The following is a 27,114-nucleotide window of genomic DNA, read 5'->3' as shown; positions in this document are numbered from 1 at the left end:
AACAGAGAGGGAAACAAAGAATCCTAAGTAGGCTCCAGGCTCTGAGCTGTCAGCACAGAGCCTGATACCGGGCTTGAACTCATGAGCCCTGAGATCATGACCTGTGCAGAAGTCAGATGCTTAACTGACTGAGACACCCAGGCATCCCAGGGTTAATTTAATAATTGAAAATTAAGAGAATAAAGAAGAAAAATATTATTGCTTTATAAGACGTAGTTAAAGCTATAACATAGTTAAAGTTACAACTCTCTACAAGCTAGGAGTTGGAAACTTCTTGAAAATGATAAGAGACATTTATAGAAAATATTCAGGTGACATAATTTACAAGTAATCACTGAAGTATTCCCAACTAATATCAGAAATTCATCAAGGATACTGGTATTCCTCTTCCCTTGTATTTATTACTTTACTACTTTACCAGAAATTTTAACCATGAAATAAGACAATAGAAAAATAAGAAAAGTAATATATGTTGGAAAGAAAGAAGCAAAAGTGTTTGTATTTACAGATGATATCATTGTAAACATAAAAATTTTGAGGAAATACATAAAATAACTACGAAAATGTATAAATTAATTTTGGAAAGTTTCTGTATATAATGTTAATGTATAAAGATCAATTGTGGCCCTATACAATAGCAGGAAGCAATTGGAAAATAAAATTACACACATAATTTATTTATCATAATACCAGAAACTATAAAATATAAATAAGTCTAACAAAAGACATTTAAGATCTCTACACTAAAAACTATATAATTTTGCTGAAATAATTTTTTTAAAAATTTAAATAGAGCACACCCAATTTTGTTAGTAAGAGGTGTCTTCCCAAATTGATCTACAGGTTCAATCACAATCATAATCCCAGATGTCATTTTTGTAGGAATTGATGTTTTGAGAGGTTTTTAAACATTTATATAGAAATGTAAACGTGGAATCACCTAAACATTATTTTAAAGAACAAAGATAAATTTCTCTATTACATTTCACTATTTAATATACAGCTATATTAATATAAATCTAATCAAGGAAGCTTGGTATTATGAAAATATCCATAAATATAAATTGATAGGAATAGAATCCATAAGGGGCACCTGGGTGGCTCAGTCAGTTAGACGACGACTTCGGCCCAGGTTCGTGAGTTCGAGCCCCGCGTCGGGCTCTGTGCTGATAGCTCAGAGCCTGGAGTCTGTTTGGGATTCTGTCTCTCCTTCTCTCTCTGCCCATACTCTGTCTCTCTGTCTCTTAAAAATAAATACACATTTAAAAATTAAAAAAAAAAGAATAGAATCCATAAATATACTCACACATATAGGGCCACTTGATTTTCAAGAAAGGCACCAAAGAAACTCACATAAAAGTATTTTCTATAAATCCATAAATGTACTCACACATACAGGGCCTCCTGATTTTTAAGAAAAGCACCAAAGAAACTCACATAGAAAGAATTTTCAAAAAAATAGGCAGGATGATCTAGATATCCATTTTTTTTAGTAAAACATTAAACTTTGATTTATACCCTGCACAAAAGAGAGCTCAAAGTGGATTTTACAGCTAAGTACAAAATGTTAAAGTATAAAACTTCTAGAAGTAAGCATTAGGGAAGGGAAAGTTTTATAACCTTGGTTCACAAAGAAAAAAAGATGATAAAATCGACTATAGAGGTATTAAAAATGTCTGTTATTCAAAAGACATCATTAGAAAAATGAAAAGGCAAGCTTTAGCCTGGAAAACAGTTACACAATATGCATCAGGAAAAGACTTATAGACAGAAAATATAAAGAATTATTAAACCTTAATATAGGAGGGCAAGCAACACCATAAAAATGGGAAAAATAATTTCTAAATGAAGACAAAAGAATGGTCAATAAACACATAAACTAACCAAAATCATTTGCCATAAGAGAAATACAAATTAAAAGCACAATAGTTAAAATTTAAAAAGACAAACATGATAAAATGCTGGCAAAGATAGGGAAGAAACTCTCAAGAATTGTTTCTGGGAATGTCAAATAGTTTAGCCATTTGAGAAAACAAGTTTGTCAGTTTCTTAAAAAAGTAAAACATGTATTTGCAGTAAGAACCAGCCATTCTACTCCTAGATATTTGCCAAAAAGCTTATGTTCATAAAAACATATATACATGAAAATTTATCAGTTTCACTTGTAAAATACAACCCAAATGTCTATCACCAAGTATATGTATAAATTGTAGAATAGCCATACAACGGAATAGTAGCCTACATTCAAATATGAAAGAGTGAGGTCAGCAAGATGACTGGGTAAAATGTCCCTCACTCATACATCTCTCTCAACAACAACAATTTGGCATCCATCCACAGACAAAAGTGCCTTTATGGGAGCTGTGGTACCCAGATAGGATGCCGTAAATCTCCAGTGCAGTCCTCCAACCATGACTGGCATTTTGAGCAGACAAGTATCAGGCTGGTCCTGGCTATAGACCTGGAAATAGCTCCATATGAGGACTCAACTATAGCCCCCCTTTGGCTTTGACTTTGTCCGGTACTATACACCAACGGTTCCAGAAATCTTACCCATTAATGTATTAGGTAATAGTCATACAGACCTCAGTCCCAGCTGTGGACCCCAAACTAGCCTTGTGAACTAGATCAGTCTCTTTTTGGTAGCAGTGAAGACAGTCCTGAGGAACACTAACCTAGACAATCACCCAGAGACAAGACGACCTTTGAAAACTCCAGGTGTTTAACAGAGAAGTTCCAGCACACCATTAGAGAAAAACAATGCAAGATTGCATTCTGTGGAAAGGGTAAAAATAACAGTTTTATTTTACCTGTATCACACTTACTCTAAGGCAACATAGCTTAGGGCCAAGAGAGCCTTTTCACATGTGATTTTTCATGTTGTGGCGAAAGTGAGAGCCTAAAAGTGAGTGCCCATATTCCTTAGCAGTTCAGAATTCCCAGATGCCCATTTCTCTCTCACTCCATCCAGAGTACTGAGTCCTGAACTGCATGATTGAGGGGCACTGGGGACCTGGGAAAGCAACAAAAATAGCTCAGAACTGAATGTGTCAAAGGGACTCAGATCTTATTAACAGCCTCAGAGACTCTATCAGGAGGCCTTCCCATGAACCACGGGGATTGCCTTGTCCATGGATCCCTCCAACTGGCCCACAGACACACCCATTGTTCCACCCACCTCACCACACACACATCTATCCCAGCTTCTTGTATATGTTCCCAATGGGAACTCTCTTTTACAGAGAGTTATTGAGTACATGCAGAAAACCAGCCTGAATCTGTGACCTGGAAGAAACCACAAACTTGAGCTCCACTCTAGGGAAAACAAAAGGTAGACTGCCAAAACCTGGCCTGGCTTTGCAGATAGCATATCATATATAGAAAACTCTAAGGCTTTGCCAAAATCCTGTCAGATCTAACCAACTAATTCAATGAAGTTTTAGGATACAAAATCAACATATATAAATCGGTTGCATTTCTATACATTAACAATGTATCTGAAAAAGAAATTTAAAGGCAATCCCATATACAACAGCATTAAAACATAAAATACCCTGGGATGAGTTTAGCCAACGATATAAAAGATCTGTTCTCTAAAAAGTTTAAAACTCTGGAGAGCCTGGGTGGCTCAGTCAGTTAAGCATCTAACTTCAGCTCAGGTCATGATCTCACAGTTCGTGGGCTCGAGCCCCATACTGGACTCTCTGATGGCAGCACAAAGCTTGCTTCGAATACTGTCTCTCTCTCTTTGCCCTTCCCCTGCTTGTTCTCTCTCTCTCTTTCTCTCTCCCCCTTACACACACACACACACACACACACACACACACACACACACACACACACTAAATAAATAAATAAATAAATAAATAAATAAATAAATAAATATTAGAAAAAAATGTTTAAAACTTTGATGAAAAAAATGAAGAAGATACAGATAAATGAATTGATATCCCATGGATCAGAAAAATTAATATAGTTGAAATTTCCATACAACCCAAAGCCATCTACGGATCTAATGTAATCCCTGTCAAATTCCAATGGCATTTTTGACAGAAATAGAAAACAATCCTAAATATTGTATGGAACCATGCACACACACACACACATACACACACACACACAATAGCTAAAATAGCTAAAGAAATTCTGAGAAAGAACAGAGCTGAAGGTATCACAATTCCTGACTCCAAACTATATTACAAAGCTATAGTAATCAAAACAGTATGGTACTGTCCTAAACACACAGACACAGATCAATGGAACAGTGTTGAGAACCCAGAAAAAAGCCCCTGCACATATGGTCACTTAATACTTGACAAGGCCATCAAGACCACTCAATGGGACAAGGGTAGTCTCTTCAATAAATGGTGTTGGGAAGGGGGTGCATGAGTGGTTCAGTTGGTTAAGCATCTGGTTTGGCTCAGGTCATTATCTTGTGATTCATAAGTTCGAGCCCTACCTCAGGCTCCATGCTGACAGCTCAGAGCCTGGAGCCTGCTTCAGATTCTGTCTCTCCCTCTCTCTGCTCCTTGCCTGCTTGCACTCTGTCTTTCTCTCTCTCAAAAATAAATAAACATTAAAAACAATTTTTAAAATGGTTTTGGGAAAACTAGATAACTAGATGTAGAAGAATGAAATTGGACCACTATTGTACATCACTCACAAAAAACTAACTTGAAATGGATTAAAGATAAAAGTAATAATTGAAATTGTAAAACTTCCAGAAGTAAATATAGGGGAAACACTGTGATATTTGTCTTGGCATCAGTTATTTGGTGTGACACTGAAAGCACAAAGTGAAAAAGCTTAAATGAATAAGTAGGACTAAATTAAATTTAAAATATTCTGCACAATAAAAATAACAATGAACAAAATAACAATAAAAAATATTTGCAAGCCATTTACACAATAGGGTAAATATCCAAAAAGATACAAGAAACTCATGCAACTCAATGGCAAAAAAAAATCTGATTTAAAAATGAGCATAAAAACTACACGGACATTTTTTCCAAAGAGGACTTCCAAAGGGCCAATTGTGCTTGAAAAGATACTCAACATCACTCATCCTCAGGGAAATTCAAATCGAAACCACAATGAAATATCATCTTATACCTATTAGAATTGTTACAATCAAAAGAACAAGAGGTAAGCATTGATGAGGATGTGGAGAAAAGGGGAAACTTTGTGCACTATTGGTGGGACTGGAAATTAGTAAATCATAGAAATTAGTAATTTCTAGGGAAATCAGTATGCAGATTCCTCAAAACTTTAAAAATAGAACTACCATGTGATCCATCAATCCCAACTTTGAGTATATAACTGAGGGAAATAAAATAAGGATCTTAAAGAGATAGCTGCATTCCCATGTTTACCACAGCATTATTCATAACAGCTAGGATATGGAACCAATCTACAAATGAATGGATGAATATATAATGAAATATTATTCAGCCCTAAAAAGAAGGAATTCCTGCCATTTGCAGCAACATAGATGGACCTTGAGAGCATTATTCTAAGTGAAATAAGTCAGACAGAAAAAGTTAAATATTGCATAATCTCACTTATAGTTGGATCTTAAAACATTGAATTTATAGGAACAGAAAGTTGAATGGTGGTGGCCTAGGAAGTAGGGGAAATGGGAAGATTTTGATCAAAGAGTACAAATTTCTAGTTACAAGACAAATAAATCTAGAGCTCTAATGTACAGCATGGTTACTTTAGTTAACAATACTATATTAGATACTTAAAAGTTGGTAAGAAAGTAGATATTAAATGTTCTATACACACACACACACACACAAATGATAATTATATGAGGTGATAGATGTGTTAACTAACCCTACTGTGGCAATCATTTTGCCATATGTACGTGCATCAAATCATCACAATATACATCTGAAACCTAAACAATATCATATGTCAATTATATCTCAATAGGGTGGAGAAAAATAAACAAACTATTTATCCATGTGAAAATATTAATGTATTTTGCAATTATGCTGAGTGGAAGAAGCCAAAGAAGTGCAAACTACAGTTCTGTTTATATAAAATTTTAGAAAAGCTAAACCAATCTTTAAAGAAAGCAATCTTGTAAAGAAAGCAAATCAGCCATTGCCCATTGATGGTAAACAGAAGAATGGATGGATTAATTACAGAAAACAAAAATGAAAACTTGGAGATGATGGAAAGTTTATCCTCTTGATTATGGTGATAATTTCTTGTACATGTACTCACCAAATTGCCCAGTTTGTTGTATGTCAGCTCTAACTTTTTGCATGTATTTTAAAAATGTATAATTTCTCATTCCATTAATGGTACCTCCCTTTGTTCCCCCATGCCTGAAATCTCAGTTTAAATTTGATGACTGTTCAAGAGTGGAGATGATGGAAATGTATTCTGTTCTTTCCTTCATTATGTTATACTTCTCACTTCTCCTTGTCCAATGGGTAATGGTTATGGGTGGAGGAAGGGAAAGAGGCAAAATGACAACAGAACAAGGGTTTCTTTACATAGCTACTGATTCTTGTATTCACTTTTTTGATGAAATCATATGTAATGAAAGATATCCAAGTGTTTGCTTTCTCCTAGGGAACACTTCTGTGAGTTCTTGATATACTGTGCTCCACAGACCATAGGGATCTCATATTCTTTGACAAGGGCTAGAGTCTTTTTGTGACATATCTCTAATGCCTGCTTTGGAGACAATGTTCTCATGATTCTTCTGGTAATCTGTTTGGGTATGGAATATATCAAGACAATTTATATCTACCTTTTATTTTCTGTGTTGTCAACATGGCCTTCCAGAAAACATATTCAATTCCAATGTACTAAACTCTGGGTGTGCAGGACATTCTCTCTGCAAACTTTATGGGTTTTTCTTCTCAACTTCTAGCCTTTATATTTCTCAAAACTCCTGATGATGTATGCATAAGCTCAGCAAAAATCATTGTCATCACGTCATGTTGGCCCCATAGTACAGGTCTTCCTACTACATGTATATAGGCTGTAATAGATCAGAAAGGATTGTCAAAGGACCCAATTAGTCACCTTGCTTTAGAATGTCGTGTCATTTATCATCCACTCTCCTTGGATTTGCTATTTCAGTTCAGATTCTAAGACAACAAGAAAAGATGTGTGTGTGTGTGTGTGTGTGTGTGTGTGTGTGTGTGTGTACATACTGCACACACTAAATTTCTCTACCATTTTTAGTGACTAGAGGGAGGAAAAGTAGGTTGTAAAAGCTCCATCTGCTGTCTTTATCCTATTCATTGCTTTTCCTCCTTCTCCAATGATATGATCTTTAATTATTTTAATAAAACTATCAAATAAATGGGAAGGATTATCTGAATTATTTTTCTCTGTGGGACATTTTCTGAAGAAGACCTGAATCATGGGTAAATCTCCTGTGCTGACTGAACATATGAAATCTTCTCAGACAATTTAAGTGATAAGTACATTGCTTAGATGTGGAGCTACAACAGATCAAGAAGTCTCTTTGTATTCACTGAAATTCATGATGAGTAAGAGTTAAGAGAAATAAGAGGTCAGACAGACAGATTAGCACAACATACCTAAAATGACCCTTTAAAAATTATTTAAAAATCCAAATGAAGACTTTTGATTTATGGCTCAGATAACAGCCTAACTACCTTTCAAAATATTAGTCACGGAACATATGCTTAAATAAAAGTGCATATTTAAATGTAAACTATAATTTTCTCTAATAAACTTTAACTACAATGTCTATATGGAGAATATAATATTATTTCTCCCAAATTCCCCTCAAATAACCCACACAATGAAATGAATAAAAATATCGCAATAAAAATGAACACAAGACACATATCTGACAACTATCAAAACCACACGTCACTTCTTGTGTTATATAAAAATAGTGTAAGAATTGTATTTGTATGTTTCAATTGAATATCAGTAGAAGGAACACAGTTAAACAAAAAAGTTGCTTCCTTAAGAAATTGCTTTCATAAGTTTTGCAATAAATGTAAAGTTTGAATGTGAAAGCTGATTTGACTAATAATTATTATTACCTAATAATTTGATAACAATGATAAAATATCACAAAACACATAGTTTTTTTAATAACATACTGAAACTTAAATACATAAGAATTACTTTAAGAAAGATATATGAATCAGGGTGTTTGGGGAAGAAGATCCATGTTTTCAAGATATATATTCTATTGGGAGAACATAACTTGGACCAGTATTTTCCATACAAAGAGTCAATGTCCTTCTTACTTCTCTCATTTACTCCCTTTCTATTACCTGTTCACTATATCTCATTTGTATTCAATAAACGTATCATCACATCTTGTGCCATACATAGTTAATCTATGGTCAGACAAAAGCAACCAAACATTTAATTGCCCTTATGTAGCTTACATTCTAGGGTAGACAAGTGAACAAATCAAAATACAGTGAGATAAGAAAGATGAAGAAATATCTTAATGATATCAAGTAACTTGCCCAAAGGCAAACAACAAATTAGTGGTAGACATGGATTTTTGAATTCAGCGATATAAGACAAGATCAATGTCACCAAAGGAGTGGCTCCCAAGGCTGGTTGTCACTTTGAGGACACATGATAACAACATGGTAATAAGAACAACAATTGATTTAACATTTAAGGTAACATATACATGATCATTTAGGAAACAGATCTAATTGCGTTGAACAAATACTTGTTTTGTATGTTTTTTTAAATAGACTTTTCTAAGTATGACATGCCTGTTTACTCCCTAACATTAATATTTAAATATTTCAAAGTCTACCACCTATATTATAGGTTGAAAAAAATACATTTTATATCCCCTAAATATTATATCTTGTACATAAAAATTAGCCTAATCAAGAATATTATAGTTTTCTGTTGTTCACATTTATTTCTAAGAATATTCTATACCTATATGCTGAGGAATAGCAAGTCATAAAGGTTCACCCCAAACATCTGTTCTGATGATATCAAAAAATAAAATATTTTAAGTGCCATAATTTAACTGTGCCCCAAATACAAATGCATTTTGAAACATTAAGAATTTTTAGAAACTTACAATTAGCTCTAATGGCATACATGTGTTTGGAAGTAATTTGACAAGATCCCACCGAGATGTCAAAAATATTTTAGGGGCAAGAGGAAACCTACCAGAGAGTAAGAGAAAACTTGACGGGAACTTGCATGGGTAGATATTTGTAAAACCTTCTGACTTTCAGTATGAGATAAAGCAAATATTTGTTTGACACATAAAATCAGGAATAAAACAGGAACTTAGATCATGTTTACTAAAAGGTTCTTATGGAATAATCAAGGATATTTTTTTGACTGTTGAGATTATTGTATATATTTGAAATTTAGCGCAATGAATCAAGTAGTCACTCAATTCTTATTTTGGCACTGTAAGCAAATATAAACGGATATAAATGGATACATCCTTAGATCTTGGAATTAATCTTAGTACTGACATTGTGCAATTATCTTTTTTATTTATAATTGTTAAAACACACACACACACACACACACACACACATATAAACTTGCTCAAATCCTATCATTCTAAATACCTAGGGGTTATACTTACATGCTGCTTATGCAACAAGATAATTAATTAGTAAATATCATCTCTAAAGTAACATTCAATTTATTCTAAAGTTTTTTTATGGTATCACCCTTTTTATTTTTTTTTCATCTTTAAATTCTTGTTTAAGTTTTTATTTAATTTCTAGTTCACATACGGTATAATATTGTTCCCAGGTGTACAATACAGTGATTCAACACTTCTATACACTCTGTTCATCACAACTGATGCACTCCTTAATCTGCATCAGCAATTTAACCCATCTCCATACCCACCTTCCCTCTCTTAACCATCAGTTTGTTCTCAATAGTTAAGAGTCTGTTTCTTGCTTTGACTCTCTCTCTCTCCTATTTTTAAGGTCTCCATGTTTACACAATAGTTCTAAGATATTAATATATTATCGTGGGGCAGATGATTAATATGAAGCAAATATATTGTTTATGAATTGCTAACCAATTTCTCCCTGCAAATCATATTAATTTTACTTTTTTATTTTATTTATTCAGTTATTTGTATATTTTAGAGAGAGAGATAGCAGAGGAGATGGACAGAGGGAGGGAGAGAGAGAGAGAGAGGGAGAGAATCCTCAGTAGGCTTCATACTCAGTACAGAGCCTGACATGGGCTTGATCCCGCAACCCCAAGATCATGACCTGAGCCAAAATTGAGGGAGAAACTCAACTAACTGAGCCACTCAGATGTCCCTTAATTTTACTTTTTAAATTTAACGCTCTAAAGCACTTGCTTCAGTTTCTAAAAATCTTTTATATTTATACAGTTAAATCATTATTCACAGAAGTTCTATTGTTTCTATTTTAAGACCTCTTTTTTAGTATGTGTATGTGTTCGTGTGTGTGTGTGTGTGTTGATTCATTAACATTGAACTCATGGCCAACAACATCATTACTCATGCCTGAACAAAGTTTAGCAGACATATTCTCTCCAAGACACCACAGACATCTTGTGGTTTGGAACACTAGACAGCACTTTAGCATATGGACCATTTGAAATAGAAAAATCACCAATGAAGAACATGGAAATGCAAAACAAAAACAAACACAAAACAACTTGGCATTAAGTATACCATGTAAAGGACACTTGTTTACAGCATTAGAACTGAAAAACAAAGCAGAGCGTGTCCTTTTTCAACCTCAGCTGGGAAAACGCATGTTGGGCAACACAAACATTTCTCTGCTCTGTATCTCCACATGACCAGGAAAATACCCTGAAGTATTGATTTAGGAGTTACAAGAAATTTTAGTCTATAGGTGAATATGAAAATATCAAATATGCAAATAATAAGGATCAAAACATAATCATGTATCTATCTGTCAGGTGTCCCCATATTTTCTCCTTTTTGAGAAATTTCCTCAGGCTTTAGATAAATGACAATACATTATAGTATTTCTCTAATTCCTTCCTCGCAGGCCTTTCTTTGTAGATATATCTGAAGTAAATATCTTTAGTCATCATTGTTATTAAATTGTAAGATTACTAGCTGCGGTGGATGTGTAGTTGTATATTTTAAATTTTGAATTATTATTACTAATATTTTGATCAAAGGGTCCTTAATTTTGAGAAAAATATTGAAGTTTAATAAATGTATTAGACAATAATGAGTACAAATATACATAAGGAAAACCAATAATTATCTCATATGCATTAGCATGCTGTTTCATGCTGATGTTTATCTTATTGATCAGGGCCAATTTTAATTTACCAGAAAACTTTCCTTGATCAATCCTACACTATATCATTCTTTAGGTAAGTATGTGCACATTTATCTTCCAAGAATATTTGTTTCTATTATATACTATGTTTCATATCTTATCATGTATAAATAAAACTGTACAAATATACATTTGGGTAAAGATCAGCAATTTTATATTATAATGAAGAAAATTAGAAGAATATGAAGAGTTTACTGAATTTCACAGTTTTATGGGAAAAGAACAGGAAAAGAAAAGACAAAGAATCAAGGCACAAGAGGGGGAAAAAAAAAGAGTACATTCTATTATGACATTCTGAACAGGCAAAGCTATGGTGACAGATCATACCATTGGTTGCCAGATACTGTGATGGAGGGAGATGACTGAGTGCAAAAAGGCACAAAGGAACTTTTGTGAGTAATATAAATGAAAAAAAGATAAATTGAACAATATTAACATTAGGAACTTCTGTTCATCAAATGATGCCATTAAGAGAGTAAAAGTCCACGGTGGGAGAAGGTATTGCAATAGCTCCATCCTACAAAGTAATTGTATTCAGGACCCCTAAAGAAAAAAGGGATGAAACTTTAAAGATATTCTCAATGCATAGGGTTTCTAAATGACCAATGAGAATATCAAAATGTTCTTAATTGTGTTAGGCATTAAGAAACTGCAAATTAAATCTCATGAAAAGAGCCACTAAAATAGGTAAAATAAAAGGAAAACATGAGAAATGCCAAATGCAGGCAAAGATATAGAACTCCTGGAACATTCTTACACTCTTTCGTGGAGGGTGAATTGGCTCAATTATTTTGTAAAGCTATTTGGTGGTATCTACTAAAGTAGAACATATGCATAAGATATAACACCTCGATCTACTCTTAGGTATGTATCCAGAATATATTCTATGTCTATATTTACCACAAGCATATACATGCTCATTAAGAGATATGTATGAGAATGTTCAAGCAGAACCATGAATAAATTTTAAAACTGCAGACAACAGATGACTATCAACTGTTAATTGGATATATAAGTTGTGGTATTTATGTGATGACAGAATTATGTAGGTATGAAAATGAACTGATATAATAAAGAGAGGACATTCTGTAGGATTCCAAACACATCTATGTTTCCAGATAAAAGGGAAAAAAACACTTTTGTTGTAAAGGTGTTTGAAAGGGGCACAGGGTATACTTCTGGAATTCTGGTTACATTATATTTCCTGATCTGTTTGCTATTTACATAGATTTTCATTTTTATGAAAATTCATCAAGCTCTCTAATAAGAGTCCTGAATTCTTGAGTGTATGTCATATTTCAGTAAAATTTTAAAACATATATATGTATCTGTATACACATAGATGTCTTCCAGCAATTTAAAATTATTCTAGCCTTAATATATCTGTTTTTTGTTTGTTTGTTTTCCCAAGGATAATTTAGATTGACTCAAGCTTGTTTTCTATTGATTTCTGCATAGCTATTGAAAAGGTCCTGACTGTTCTAGTAGAAAATCTTTGGCTGGTTTGGCCTTCAGAAGATTCATTCTTTGGGTTTACTCTCCTTTAAAGGTAACTTTATGGGCATCTTTGTAATAAAATGGAATGAAAGGTCAATGACTATTTCCCTTTTAGTCTTTTGGACTTGTAAACTTACTCACACTTAAGACCCTTATTAATTTTAACATTTTATTATGGTTTTACTCCACTATTTTCTTTGTTAAATACTTTTATGCTTATTTATTTTTGAGACAGAAAGAAACAGAGCATGAGTGGGTGAGGGACAGAGAGGGAGACACAGAACCTGAAACAGGCTCCAGGCTCTGAGCTGTCAGCATAGAGCACAATACGGGGCTCAAACCCACGAACCCTGAGGTCATGACCTGAGTCAAAGTCGGATGCTTAACTGACTGAGCCACACAGGCACCCCATCCACTATTTTCTAAGGACAAAAGAATACCTCCTCACATAAAAGCTTTCTATAAAATTATATATCCCACAAAGCTTAATCTCATGTCTGGTTCCAGTTAATTATGGGCATCTCTATATGAAAGCTTTGACACTAATCCTATTCAAAATCTTTTATTAAGATAGCCCCTAAAACCTATGGAAACTTCCCATCCCAATCTCAACTAGACCTTATTAATTTCACAAATAATAGAGAAATTACTAATTCATCATCTTTATTATATTCTCTGTATTCACTAGGGATCTAGCAGTCTTGTTTTTATAGATTATTTTTCAATGGATCAACTATTTTTGTTAATTTTTATAATAGACGTATCATTAATGAATTGAAAGCATGCTTAAAATATGTGAGAACAGGAGCGCCTGGCTGGCTTATTCAGTTGACTGCCCGACTCTTGTATTTGGCTCAGATCACAATCTCATAGTTCATAGGTTCAAACTCTGCATTGGGCTCTGCACTCTCAGTACAGTGTTTGGGAATCTCTCTCACGCACACTCCCCCCCCCCCCTTCCTCCCCTGCTTGTGCTCTCTCTCTCAAAATAAATAAATAAATTTTTAAAATATGTGTAAATAACAATTAATATTACACTATTTGTTATTAAGGAACCTTAATTTCACACAAATTGTGAGAATAGAGATGTGCTTTTTAATATGCTCATTTATATCCAATACAGTAGATACTCATACTTTTTGTCTTATAATCTAATAACTTTTAAGATTTACCTCAATAAATTTCCTTCCACACAAAGTTTTAAATAACTTCCCATGGCTTCTACCATCATGGTTCCCAAATGCTAATTACATAAGATTTACTGGATAATTTGTTTACAAATGGAGATAATCAGCACTCCTGTATTCTTTGCAGCATTATTTATAATAACAAAGGTTTGGAAACAATCTAAGTGTGCATGCATGGATGAATGGATAAAGATTATACACACACACACAACACACATACACACAATAGAAACTGTTCAGCCATGGGGCGCCTGGGTGGCGCAGTCGGTTGAGCGTCCGACTTCAGCCAGGTCACGATCTCGCGGTCCGTGAGTTCGAGCCCCGCGTCAGGCTCTGGGCTGATGGCTCGGAGCCTGGAGCCTGTTTCCGGTTCTGTGTCTCCCTCTCTCTCTGCCCCTCCCCCGTTCATGCTCTGTCTCTCTCTGTCCCAAAAATAAATTAAAAAAAAAAAAAAAAAAGTTAAAAAAAAAAAAAGAAATCAGACAAAGGAAGACAAATGTAATATTATCATACTTACATGTGGAATCTAAAACAAACAAACAAACAAACAAAAACAAGCTCATAGATATAGAGAACAGACTGGTGGTGAGCAGAAGGGAAAGATGTGGGGAGTGGGCAAAATAGGTGTAGGAAGCCAAAAGGAACAAACTTCAAGTTATAAAGTAAATAATTCCTGGGGATAAATTTAGAACATGGTCACTATCTTAATAATACTCTATTGCATATTTGAAAGTCACTAAGAGTGAATCTTAACAGCCTTCCTCACAAGAAAAAAGAAAGCAAAACATTTTTATAACTATGTATGGTAACAAATGGTAACTAGATTTATTGTGATGATCATTTTGTAATACATACAAGTATAGAATCATTGTGTTGTATATCTGAAGCTAATATATGTCAGTTATATCTCAATAAAAAAGGAATGGATATGATCCTTATACTTAATTCCTAGAAATGCTGATTCAGCAGGGCCAAAAAATAATGTCAGTTCTTCAAATCTTTCCCTTACTCCGAAGGCAAAATTTTGGGGCACTTTTGGCTGGTCCTCATGTTGAACTTTGTACTAACCCTATTTTTATTATTTTGTGTTTTAATTACTTGTCTGTATGTGTCAGGTGTTAGTGGAAATTGCATGAAGTTGAGGGTGGAACATGACCTTGAGAAAATCACCCAACATAAGCTTTGAAGTTTAATCATGCATCTGCTGGCTCATTAAAGAAAGAAATAAAAAAAAAAAAATGTTACCTACCATGTTCTGGGAATTGAACTAGCTACTGGAAAAAAAATTAAAAATAAAATTATTATATGATCCAATAATCCCACTACTGGGTATTTACCCAAAGAACATGAAAACACCAATTCAAAAATATGTATGAACCCTTATATTTATTGCAGCATTATTTACAATAGCCAAATTATAGAAGCTTCCCAAGTGTCTATCAGTAGATGAATGGATAAGAAATATGATATGTGACACAATGGAATATCACTCAGCCAAAAAAAAAGGGGGGGATGAAGTTTTGCCATTTGCAACAACAAAGATGGATCTAGAAAGTATAAAGTTAAATTAAATAAGTCAGTCAGAGAAAGACAAATACCATATGATTTCACTTGTATGTGGAACTTAAGAAACAAAATAAATGAACAAAGAAAAATAAAGAGACAAACCAAGGAACAGACTCTTAACCATAGAGAACAAACTGGTGGTTACCAGAGTGGAGGTGGATGGGAGGATGGGTCAAATAGGTAAAGGGGATTAAGAATATACAACTCATAATGAGCACTGAGTAATGTATAAATTGTTGAATCACTATATTATACACCTGAAATGAGTATAACACTGTATGTTAACTAGACTGGAATTTAAAAGAAAAAAGAAAAAAAAGAAAAAACCTGGCTGCCTTGGGCAGTGAAACAAGAGACTCCTGATCTCAGGGTTGTAAATTTGAGCCCCACACTGGGTGTAGAGATTACTTAAAAACATAAAATCTTAAAAACACTGAATAAGACTGTTCCTGACATCACAGATGTAAAACTACTACCACTACTACTACCACCACAGCTGCCAGCAATTGTGACAACAATGAGAACAACACTACCACAAGAGCAACAACAAAGACATGTATGAAGTCTTTATTAGAAGAACATTACTATGAGTATTTTGATGAGAACAACACCATGAGTTAGGAACTACCAATAACCTTCATTTCCTTTCCAACAGAAGAGAGAATTAAAGCTCGGAGAGACTGACTAAACTTTTCAAGTTTTCCAAGTTAATAATCCATCAAGGCATCATGAATATAGTAAAATTCAATGTGGTAAGTCTATTAGTAGATTAATAGTTACATTAATTATTTTGTGTTTTAATCATTTGTTCATATGTTGTCAATTTTCAGTCATAACTATATAAACTTAAGGGTAGAAAAATGACTCGTTATTAAGTTATATATATAATAAAGTCTGTTAATAGTTACATAAATGATGGATAAGGAACTATTGCCTAATAGTAAGGGTGGTGGGTGGAGATCAAGAAAAGCTTCACAAAGGAAGTAATTTTGAAATGAGAACAATTAGCTATTTTCCAGGTGGAGAAAGGTATATGATGAGTGGAAGAAAGGAGAGTATTGTATATTGCAAGAAAAAAGAAAAACAAGTCAAGGTGCTAAAATATGAATATGAAATATGAAATATATATGAAATACATTTCATACAAGAGCATGTTAAGAATGAAGCACCTAGCAAATGGCCATATGTCATGGCTCAAAGGGAATCTTGAAATGGTGGCTTCAACAAGGCAGATAATACTTACATTGGCTTCATTTCTGAAAACTGGATTTCCTGGTTCAGGATTGTAATTTATAAATAGCTTTAGATTAAAATAGTCAGTGGGGATTAAAAATGAATATGTATTGTCGTTTTTCTCATACATTAATACTTGTGAAATTCACCAGAAAAAAAAGTAAAAAAAAATTAAAGATGTAATAAACGTATGTTATCCAATCAGTCTTGACTAACTGAGCACAGTAGCTGCAGCACCAATACATGGTAAATACATAATTGAATGACTGATGATAACTTATGCCAGGAAAGGACAATGGTTTTGCCTGGGTTATATCACAGCTCTAACAACTGGGAGTGTAAGGACAAAGAGAGAAAATTCCTTTACTCTTGTAATTATTTTATTTTAGAAATTCATAAAGGGAAAGCTGATATTTAATTCAGAAAAAATAGCTACAAGAAATGTGTTCTCCTTATTCATAAAAATATTTTATTCAGTTGTTAAATGTCTTTAAAATATATCTTCAAAGATGTACTAACTTCTGTCATCTATTCTACAGCTTGTCTTCTGCAAGTTGAAGGTCTATGAATGTAACAGTTGAAATTAAAATTGCTAATTCTAGACTTGAAAAAATAGACAGTGGGAAATATGCATTCATAGCTTAACTGGCACATTAGACTTAGAACAACTAATTCTGTCAAGTAACAAAGTGCCCAGTACACTTTCTCTTGTGGATGAATGAAAATGTTTCACAGAATGTTTAAACTCTTCTTATATACAATGAAAAGAAATGACCTAATGCAGCATCAGTATACAGGTATCTTATAAAAGCAATGCTCTTTGTAAAACTTTACCAATGGAAGAAGAACGAATTTAATTAGACATTAAGGAGAAGGAACATCAAGCATAAGGATGATTAGATCAATATGTGTTAATATCCATCTTGGTTCAAAGATAAATTAGACACTTACGTACACAGAAAGTTAAATAAAAAAATCTTGTTAGGTAAATAATCTGCAGATCACTTGGCTCCATATGATCATTAATATAGATGCTAAATTCAAGGCACCTGGCAAGAGGTACTACTTTATTATACTTCAGTTATTTCTAGTAATGGTATTCTACTGATATCAAGGACTACTTATTCAAGAAAATAATATGATATTTTATGCTATGGAGACAGCCTCATGGCCACTGCTGTTTCCTAAAATACTGAAGGCCTTTTCTAAGTGAATTCTCCTTATGTCCTTTGTATGTCCTTATCTCCTTCTCTACTTCACCTGGTGAAATCTTACTCAGAAGTAAATATTCAATTAAAATGCAGCTCCTCCATATCCTCCATAGACTTCTTATGACTGACTGAGCCCTTTTGATACCCCTATAATTTCCCTCTCTGTTTCCCTACAGCACTTTGCAAAGGCTTCTGGTATAGCACTTATGCTAATATGTCATTCTTTTTTTACACATCTTTCTACTCAACTAGATTGGATGAACTAAAGAGCAGAGAGTATTTAAAGACTTTCTCAGAACCTGGTACATAGTACATGATGAATGAAAGTTTATTAATGACTGACTGAATAAATAAAGAAATAAGTCAATGTAGGAATGGATAAATTAATTGAAAAGTGTTGGTAGTCAAGCTAATTATCTTCTTTGCTTCCAGGAATGCTTTCATTCATTGATCCTTACCTATCCATAAACCTGTGTTCCTGTCATCTGCCTTTATCATTCTCCATCTCTTCTCATTGCTAGTATCTGTTGTCCCTAGGTTTACTTTTGATTCTCTTCTGTCAATTTGATTTCTTTCCTCTACATCCCTAATGTCTTCAGTATCCATTAAATGTCTTGACATTTTGAATGTCTGGTCTCTTCATCTTCTGAGATCATCATCTTTTCTATAAGTTTACCTATTTCTTGGTTCTTATCAGTACCTTAAATTGTTTTTCCTTTAACATAGTAACCTGACACTCCAATTCTTTGATCTCTCCATCCTATTCATAAGTATGTTTCCTTGATTACCCAGAGATTTCCAGGCCCTTTTCTCCTCGGTGTCTTCATTTCTTTCCACAAACCTTTACTCCCTTCCCTCTCCAGGTCACCATGGTTCATCATACCCAACACTCCATTAACAGTATTCTCAGGACTCTTGTCATAACTTGATGCCAGTTTAGCACCACTGGAAAAAAAACTCAGAGTTACTCCAATCTATGATACTGTAAAGTAATGTCTTTCATCTTGCCTGCCATACATTATGTCCTTCCATAGTTCTCACTCTTTTATTCTCCAGAGTGGCTAAACTTTGACTCTTCAGCCTCCGTGATTTGTCTATCCCAATCAAATCATAAATGCTTTTGATAATCTTCAAGATCACTTTCTCCTCTCTTGCTCTATTTTACTTCACTAAGTTATATTTACTGTTGAGATTGAACTTAAACATCACTTCCTTTATGTAGTCATTCTTTATTCAGTTTAGTGTTCCCTCCATGTTGTTCTTTGCACATCATAGTTCTTTTCTCACAGTGTTTCAATTTCTGCTTTAATTGCACATCTTTCTCAATATATTGACAACAACATAGGGGGGACAAATATCTCTCTTTAAATAAAAGCAACTTTTTTCCAAAGTAATATAAGCAAATGGTTAAAATACCTAATGGTACAAAGGTGCTTATGTCATAATCCTGCACTCAAACTACCAATATCCAATCTCACTTCTCAGAGTAAATTGCATTTAACTATTTGAACTATTATTATTTTCTAGGAGATGATCTTACAACTTCATATAATATGCTTATTTCATTGTTTCTTAAGATTTCTATTAAGACATTAGCAACAGTCTTTCTACAATAAGAGATAAAAATTTCACTTGATTAATTTCTCTCTTAATTTGCATTTATATTTTAAAATTGCATTCATAATATCTTTTTTACCTTTTAATAATATACTTAGCTTTTTATTTCATGATTCGTTTTACTTTTGTGGTCCAGGATCAATAGACTGATTTTTGATACTTTAATTTCTTACATGAAGATATAGAACCTGAACACATCTGTCTCTTTTTGTCCTCCATTCTACCCCTAACATTCTGATAACTCTTCTTTTAAATTTTAAAAATGGATAGCCTATACATCCTCATATTTAAAATTAAGTCTCTAATATATAGCAATGTATACAATGGGCTTTTTCCTTTTATACTAGAAGAGTTAACAGATACCAAGTATGGGGCATCTAAAAGGTGACCACATTTGTTTCCTGTTACCCTATCACCTTTTCCAACTTGTCTCTATAATCAGAATACTAGTATGTACAGAAATAAATAAATGTATAGATGTTTTATCATAGTATTGTGCAGATCTAGCATCTATTCCCTCAGTATGTGGACTCTGTAGTATATTAGTTAACTGTTTCTTTTAAAAAAAAGCTTTTTTGAGTATTTTCAAATTTACGTGGTATAAATACTTAGAGTGTAGCAGGTGTTCAGGCTATCAACTTAATACCACAGAATGTGTTGTTGGGAAGAGATATGCTGAATCTGCTCTTTGTAGTCAATACAAGCTGGTTCCAGGACAACACTGAGTAGATAAAAAAATAAAAAATAAATAAAAACTTACAGGAACTTGAGGAGTCTGCAAAGAAGGGATGCTGGCATCTTACTTTCCAGCTGGATATTTCATGTATCATTAGAAGAGGAGTAAGACCATGTGGAAGCATTCTTAAAAGAATTTGACAGGTATCCTTGTTTATCAGAGGTACACATGAATATAGAGACTGCTGTCTGCCTGAATCATTCTAATCATAAATTCAGGGCAAGGAGAATGGGTAGTGATGACACAGTGTTCACTCTTTTTATCTGTATTGGTTATGTTTCCTCACTTTTGAGATGATGCAGAGAAGTTTCAACTGCTTTGATAGAACCTAAACAAGAGGGTTGTAGGGGGAAACTGTGGAGGAGGAGAAAGCTTTCCTTGACCCTCCTAGAGTCCTTGCCAGGTCTGCAATGAAACTGACAAAGACAAATTAATAGGAGAAAAGCATACAAATTTATTTAAGTTTAACATGACATAGGAACCTTCATAAGGAAATGAAGACCCCACAAAATGGTTAAAGCTGTGTTTTTATGCCAGGTGGCACAAAAGATGAAATAAAGATAAAGAGTGGAAAAACATGATAGGGCAAAGAATATGAGCTAAGTTGTAAAATGAGAGACACTTAGCAAGACCTGTTCATTCAGATTCTCCTCAGCGTCCCTTTGTCTTCGAGATCAGGATGTTCCTTTCCTCCATGTATAGAGAGGGAAACTCTCACATGAAGATCTTATGACATGCTTCAAGGGAAAAGGAGGGGGGAAAGTCAGAGAGAGAACTTCCTGCTTCTGTTGTCTTCTCAAACATCTTTCTCTTTCAGCTTATAGCATTCAATATGGCACAATGAAATATTTTGGAGTAGCATGTGCTGAACCCCATCAGCTATGAACAAGGGTTAGGAAACCTTTGCAATAATAGGATATTATATATACAACCTGGAGTAGAAGCTGATAAAACAATAGAGAAGATCATTCCCAGATGAGAAAACAGGTGCTGGATCTAGACTGAGCTCACATCTGTGTTCCATGAGAGAGCTGGCACTGAGCCACTTCTGGCCATGAAAAAAAGAGGACACGATGAAGACACTTCTAAGACGTTAACTCACAGACCCCATTCACAAAAACTTTGCCAAAGAGTCACAATGACTACAAGGAGAACTGATACATAGCCCACACTCTGTGCAACGTGTCTACTAAAACTTAGATCATAGGACATTAGCTGACACGTAGCATGTCTGTCACACACAATATTACTTGTACCATGCTATTTTCAGGTCATACATTTTTCTCTATTGCCGCAGTCATTCCTCCCGTAACTTGTGAAGCCTATGCTCAATTTCTCGTTTGGGTGAGAACCCATGTCTATCTTGGTGATCGCTGAAGCCTCAGCATCTATCACAATCTCTAGTAATTAGTGAGGGCTCAACATATATTTGATTGCTGAATGAGTAAATGAATGACAAGAACCAAAAGTAACTGGCACGTGGTAGCCACTAAATAAATATTCATGCCTTTTTTACTTCCTGTTTCTAGCAAAACCAATTTCTATATGCATTTAAAACAAGTCATAGGGGGGTCTGGGTGACCCAGTCAGCTAAGTGACCAACTTAAGCTCAGGTCATGATCTCACAGTTTGTGAGTTCGAGCTCCCATGTCAGGCTCCAAGCCTGGAGACTGCTTCAAATTCTGTGGCTCCCTCTCTCTCTGCCCATTCCCGGATCATGTTTTCTTTCTCAAAAATAACTAAATATTTAAAAAAAATAAAGAAGGCATAGCTATTTTTTTCTGAATGCTAAAGACATTAAATTACACATGTATTTATTAAAATGTGAATTCTGTTTAATTTAATTAAACATAGATGCTATGTTAACTGAGTCATAAATTATAAATACTCTTTTTTTTAAATGTTTATTTTTGAGAGAGAGAGAGAGAGAGAGAGAGAGAGATTGGGAGAGAGACTGTGTGAACTGGAGAGGGGGCACAGAGAGAGGGAGACACAGAATCCAGGCTCCAAGCAGGCTCCAGGCTCCAAGCTGTCAGCACAGCACCTGATGCAGGGCTTGAACTCATGAACCATGAGATCATGACCTGAGATGAAGTCAGACCCTTAACTGACTGAACCACCCAGAAGCCCCTTAAATTGTAAATATTCTTAAATGTATCACTTTCAATATTTTCTTCTCTAATATCTTTATGTGGATTAATAATGGTAAAAATCATAAACCAATGTATTGTTTGATTTTTCTCTAGATATTACTCATCAGTCACAACCTATGCAGTTCTTCAGGTCAAGTAGCTAAAAGCAATGACAATTATCAACCAAAACAATAAACCATGGTCCAGAAATTACAACATTTTCCATAAAGTTTAATACATAATTAGACATGTGACATGGATGAAATTGAGATTTGAAAAAATTCACGATATCCCAGGACTCATCTCACCTCAAAGATTACCTGTGGCTGAGCAGTAAAAAACAATTCTAACCCACAGTATTAGCATTATTTAAAAGTTAAACCTGGTAAATGAGAATTGTGAAATATCTGTGTTTGCAAAAACATACAAAGCCATTCATTCTCTAACTAAATACAATACATAGGATGTCAACAGACAAACATCCAGATGCTAAATTAAAAAAAATGTTGTCCATTTTAGGGCATGACTAATGATATGACTATGTTAGGATGGGTTTCAGAATTAGTCAAATCTATTTTTTTTTAATTTTTTTAACGTTTATTTATTTTTGAGACAGAGAGAGACAGAGCATGAACGGGGGAGGGGCAGAGAGAGAGGGAGACACAGACTCGAAGCAGGCTCCAGGCTCTGAGCAGTCAGCCCAGAGCCCGATGCGGGGCTCGAACTCGCGGACCGCGAGATCGTGACCTGAGCTGAAGTCGGACGCCCAACCGACTGAGCCACCCAGGTGCCCCTAATTTTTTTAAACTTAGCATTATTGTGGCAAATTGATGTGCAATATAATTCATTGGCTTTAAGTTTACAAGTCAATGAGTTTTAACAATGTGTGTGTGTGTGTGTGTGTGTGTGTGTGTGTGTGTGTGTGTAACCATCTTACTAATTGAGATATAGAATATTTTGTAACAGTTCCTTCATGCCACTTCACAATTAACCCCCTTCCCCCACCCGATGCTTGGAATCAAGTTTTCATTTGTCTCAACAGTTTCACCTTTCTAAAATTGTATATAAATTGAAATATATTAAGTATGTGTTTCATTATGTCTGACTTCCTTGTCTTAGCAAATGCTTTTGAGATTCATCAATTTTTGCATGAAGAACTACTTTGTTTCTTTTTATTACTAAGAGTGTTATATTCCATTCTCTGGATATACCCTACACTGTTAATATTGATTCAGAATTCACAAGAATTTTAATTGTTTCCAGTTTTAGTAATTATGGATGAGGGTGTTATAAACAATTGTGTCTAATTCTTTATGTGGACACACATTTACATTTTGTACGTATAATTCCAGGACTGAGATTTGGGGATGGCATGAGTTTGTGTTTAACTTTTGATGGGACCACCAAACTGTTGTTCAAGGTGGGTGTACCATTCTGCATTTCAACCAGCAACACATGAAAGTTGCCTTTGTTCCACTTTCTTGCCAACACGTATATTGTCAAACTTTTTTAAATTTTAGCTGTTACAATCTTGTGTAGTTGTATCTCATTGATGTTTTTATTTGTATTTTCCTATAACAAATAGTGTCAAGCATCCTTTTGTATCCTTATTTGCCATTCTTTGCTGAAGTAGGTTTTTAAACTTTTTGCTCAGTTTTCAATATGGTTTATTGTCTTCTTATGTTTGAGTTGTAAGAGTTCACTTCTAACATCCTACCCAAGTCTCTTATGAAATACATGTTTTGAAAATACTTTCTCCCAGTCTGTAGCTTGCTTTTTCATTTTCTTAACAATGTCATCTGATGAATAAAGGTTTTCAATTTAGATGAATATTAACATATATATATATATATATATATATACACACATATATATGTGTGTGTATATATATACACATATATGTATATATATACACATATATGTGTGTATATATACACATATATATGTGTATATATATGTGTATATATATACATATATATGTGTATATATGTGTATATATATACATATATGTGTGTATATATATATACACACATATATGTATATATATACATATATGTGTGTATATATACATATATGTGTGTATATATATACACATATGTGTATATATACACATATATATGTGTATATATGTGTATATATATGTGTATATATATACATATATATGTATATATACATATACATACAGAGTTGGTATTGTGAAAGGTTCAATTCAGATGAATATTAACATATATATATATACACACATATATATGTGTGTGTGTGTATATATACATATATATATATATGTATATATACATATACATACAGAGTTGGTATTGTGAAAGGTTCAGACTTCTCATGTCCTAAGAAATTTTAGCCTAAGGACATAAAAATTTCCCCCTTTTTTTTTCCTAGAGCTTTTATAGTTTTGCCTCATAGGTTTAAGTCTATTATTCATTTCAAAGTAATTTTTCATTTATGGTATGAGATTGAGGCTCGTTTTGTCCAGAGAGCAATCCGATGATTCCAGCAACATTCATTTTAAAAGATTTCCCAGTTTAATTACTATTAAACTACATTGCTTCTTGTTGAAAATCAATTACTTGTGATCCTGCTTCTGAACTTTATATTCTGTTTCATTGATCCATATGTCTATCCTTCTGACAACATCATACTCTCTTGATTGTGGTAGGGTTTTTTTTTTAGTGTTTATTTATTTTGAGAGAGAGAGAGAGTGCACATGAGCAGGGGGAAGGGCAGAGAAAGAGAATCTGAAGCAGGCTGCACACTATCAGCATGGAGCCTGACACAGGACTCCATCACACAAACTATGAGATCATGACCTGAGCCAAAATCAAGAGTCTGACGCTTAACCTACTGAGCGACCCAGGCACCCCAAAACCCATAGTTTTAGACTAAGTCTTGAAATCCAGTACTTTAAGGCTTCTAAATTTCTGTATTTCAAAAATTATTTCAACTATTCTAGATATCTCCCATTTCCAATTACATTTTAGAATCAGGTTTTAGTTTTAACAAAAATTTTAATATCTAGAAAATTGTCAAATTCTTAAATAAGGGACAGAATTTATTATCTCTGCTGCTCTGGTCATTAGGTAATCTATCAAATGTACCCATGTTTTATATTTATAAAACAGAAAAAAATATCAAATTCACAAGGGACTTTCCTGAATTAATGAGATAATGATGATAAATAACTTCTCAGTTTGTCTGTAGCATATTAGACATTCTATAAATGTCATTTCCTTTTACTGTGATTTTTCCTTCCCCCAAAACATAAACAGCTTAGGTTCCTGCACACTGACAGTTATTAGATTTTACCTGTTTGAAACTCATATAAAGATAAATTTAGGTACAAATATAAGTTCTTGAATTTCACTGAGTTTCATTAACAATTGTTACACATATCTGTAGTAAAGTTTGGGTGCATGAGACTAAAATCAGCTGACACAAGTATAAGTGCCATAAGGATGTATGATTTTTGTAATCAATGAAGTTATTGTTGAATGGAATTGAATAAAAGGTATTATTGTTGTTCTCCATATCTCTGAATAGAGGTAAATATTTGTTGATTATTTCTTATTCTACTACAGTGCATTTATAAATGCTATTTTTAGCATATTTTAAAAGCAGTATTAAAAATTATTATTTGAATTCTTCCAGTTAATGATTTGAATAGAAATAATGGAGGCAATCTTGAACTCTGAGCATGAGAAGCTGAAGTTTTACATTCCTCTGAAAACTTGTGTGTACTTGTCACAATCTTTAGAACTTCTCAGTGCCTTTCCATTTCTTATCCAAAGAATTTGTTTCCTTCATATGTCCTTGCTTTAGAATTTACATTTATCAGATATTGCTTTATTTTGAGGAAGAGCATAATGCAATAGTGTGAAAAAAACAAAAGCAGACAAATTCTGATAGTGAAATATAACAATATTTGCTAACTTACTTTTCACTATATTTTGGGATTCCCCAGGGTGCATACATATTCAACTTCCATTCCTGCCTATAAACTCTCTCAAAATTATCACACTCACTCTAAGTGTTTCAACTACCCCTGATATGGATTCTGTACCTCTAGATACCCATGACTCACACTAACATTTCTAAACCCCAGCTAAATATATATCCTGGATGTCTTTAGGCAACTGAACACCAGCATGTCGAAAGAAATGATCTCTTTTCCTAGTCTGCATTCTATGATCTTTGTCTTTACATTCAATTGAGTTTTCCCTATTAATAGAAACCATGTAAATTCAATATAGATAATAGGAGAATAGCAAAACTGTAAAGATGAAATATAAATCACTTGATTTGATCTCATCACTTAGCAGGATTCACTTTTCTATCCATCTTTTTTTATGCAAATAAACCTGTCGATATCACATATGATACAATGTCTTATAAAATTAAAAGATTGAGATAAAAACATATACATTTTGCCTTATTTTCATTATATCATGAAAAAATTCCATGCCATTTTATAGTCCTTGAAAATAATTTTTAATGAGTTTGTAAATATTCATCATATGGATAAGCTATTAGCTGGATGTATAGGTGTTTCTATTTCTTATATAATGTTATGCTGCAGAAAACATCTCTTACACATATAGCTTT

The sequence above is a fragment of the Puma concolor genome, chromosome C1 (assembly GCF_028749965.1).
Source record: "Puma concolor isolate L17-30 chromosome C1, mPumCon1.1.hap2, whole genome shotgun sequence".
Classification (NCBI taxonomy): domain Eukaryota; kingdom Metazoa; phylum Chordata; class Mammalia; order Carnivora; family Felidae; genus Puma; species Puma concolor.
This window is presented reverse-complemented; position numbering follows the sequence as displayed.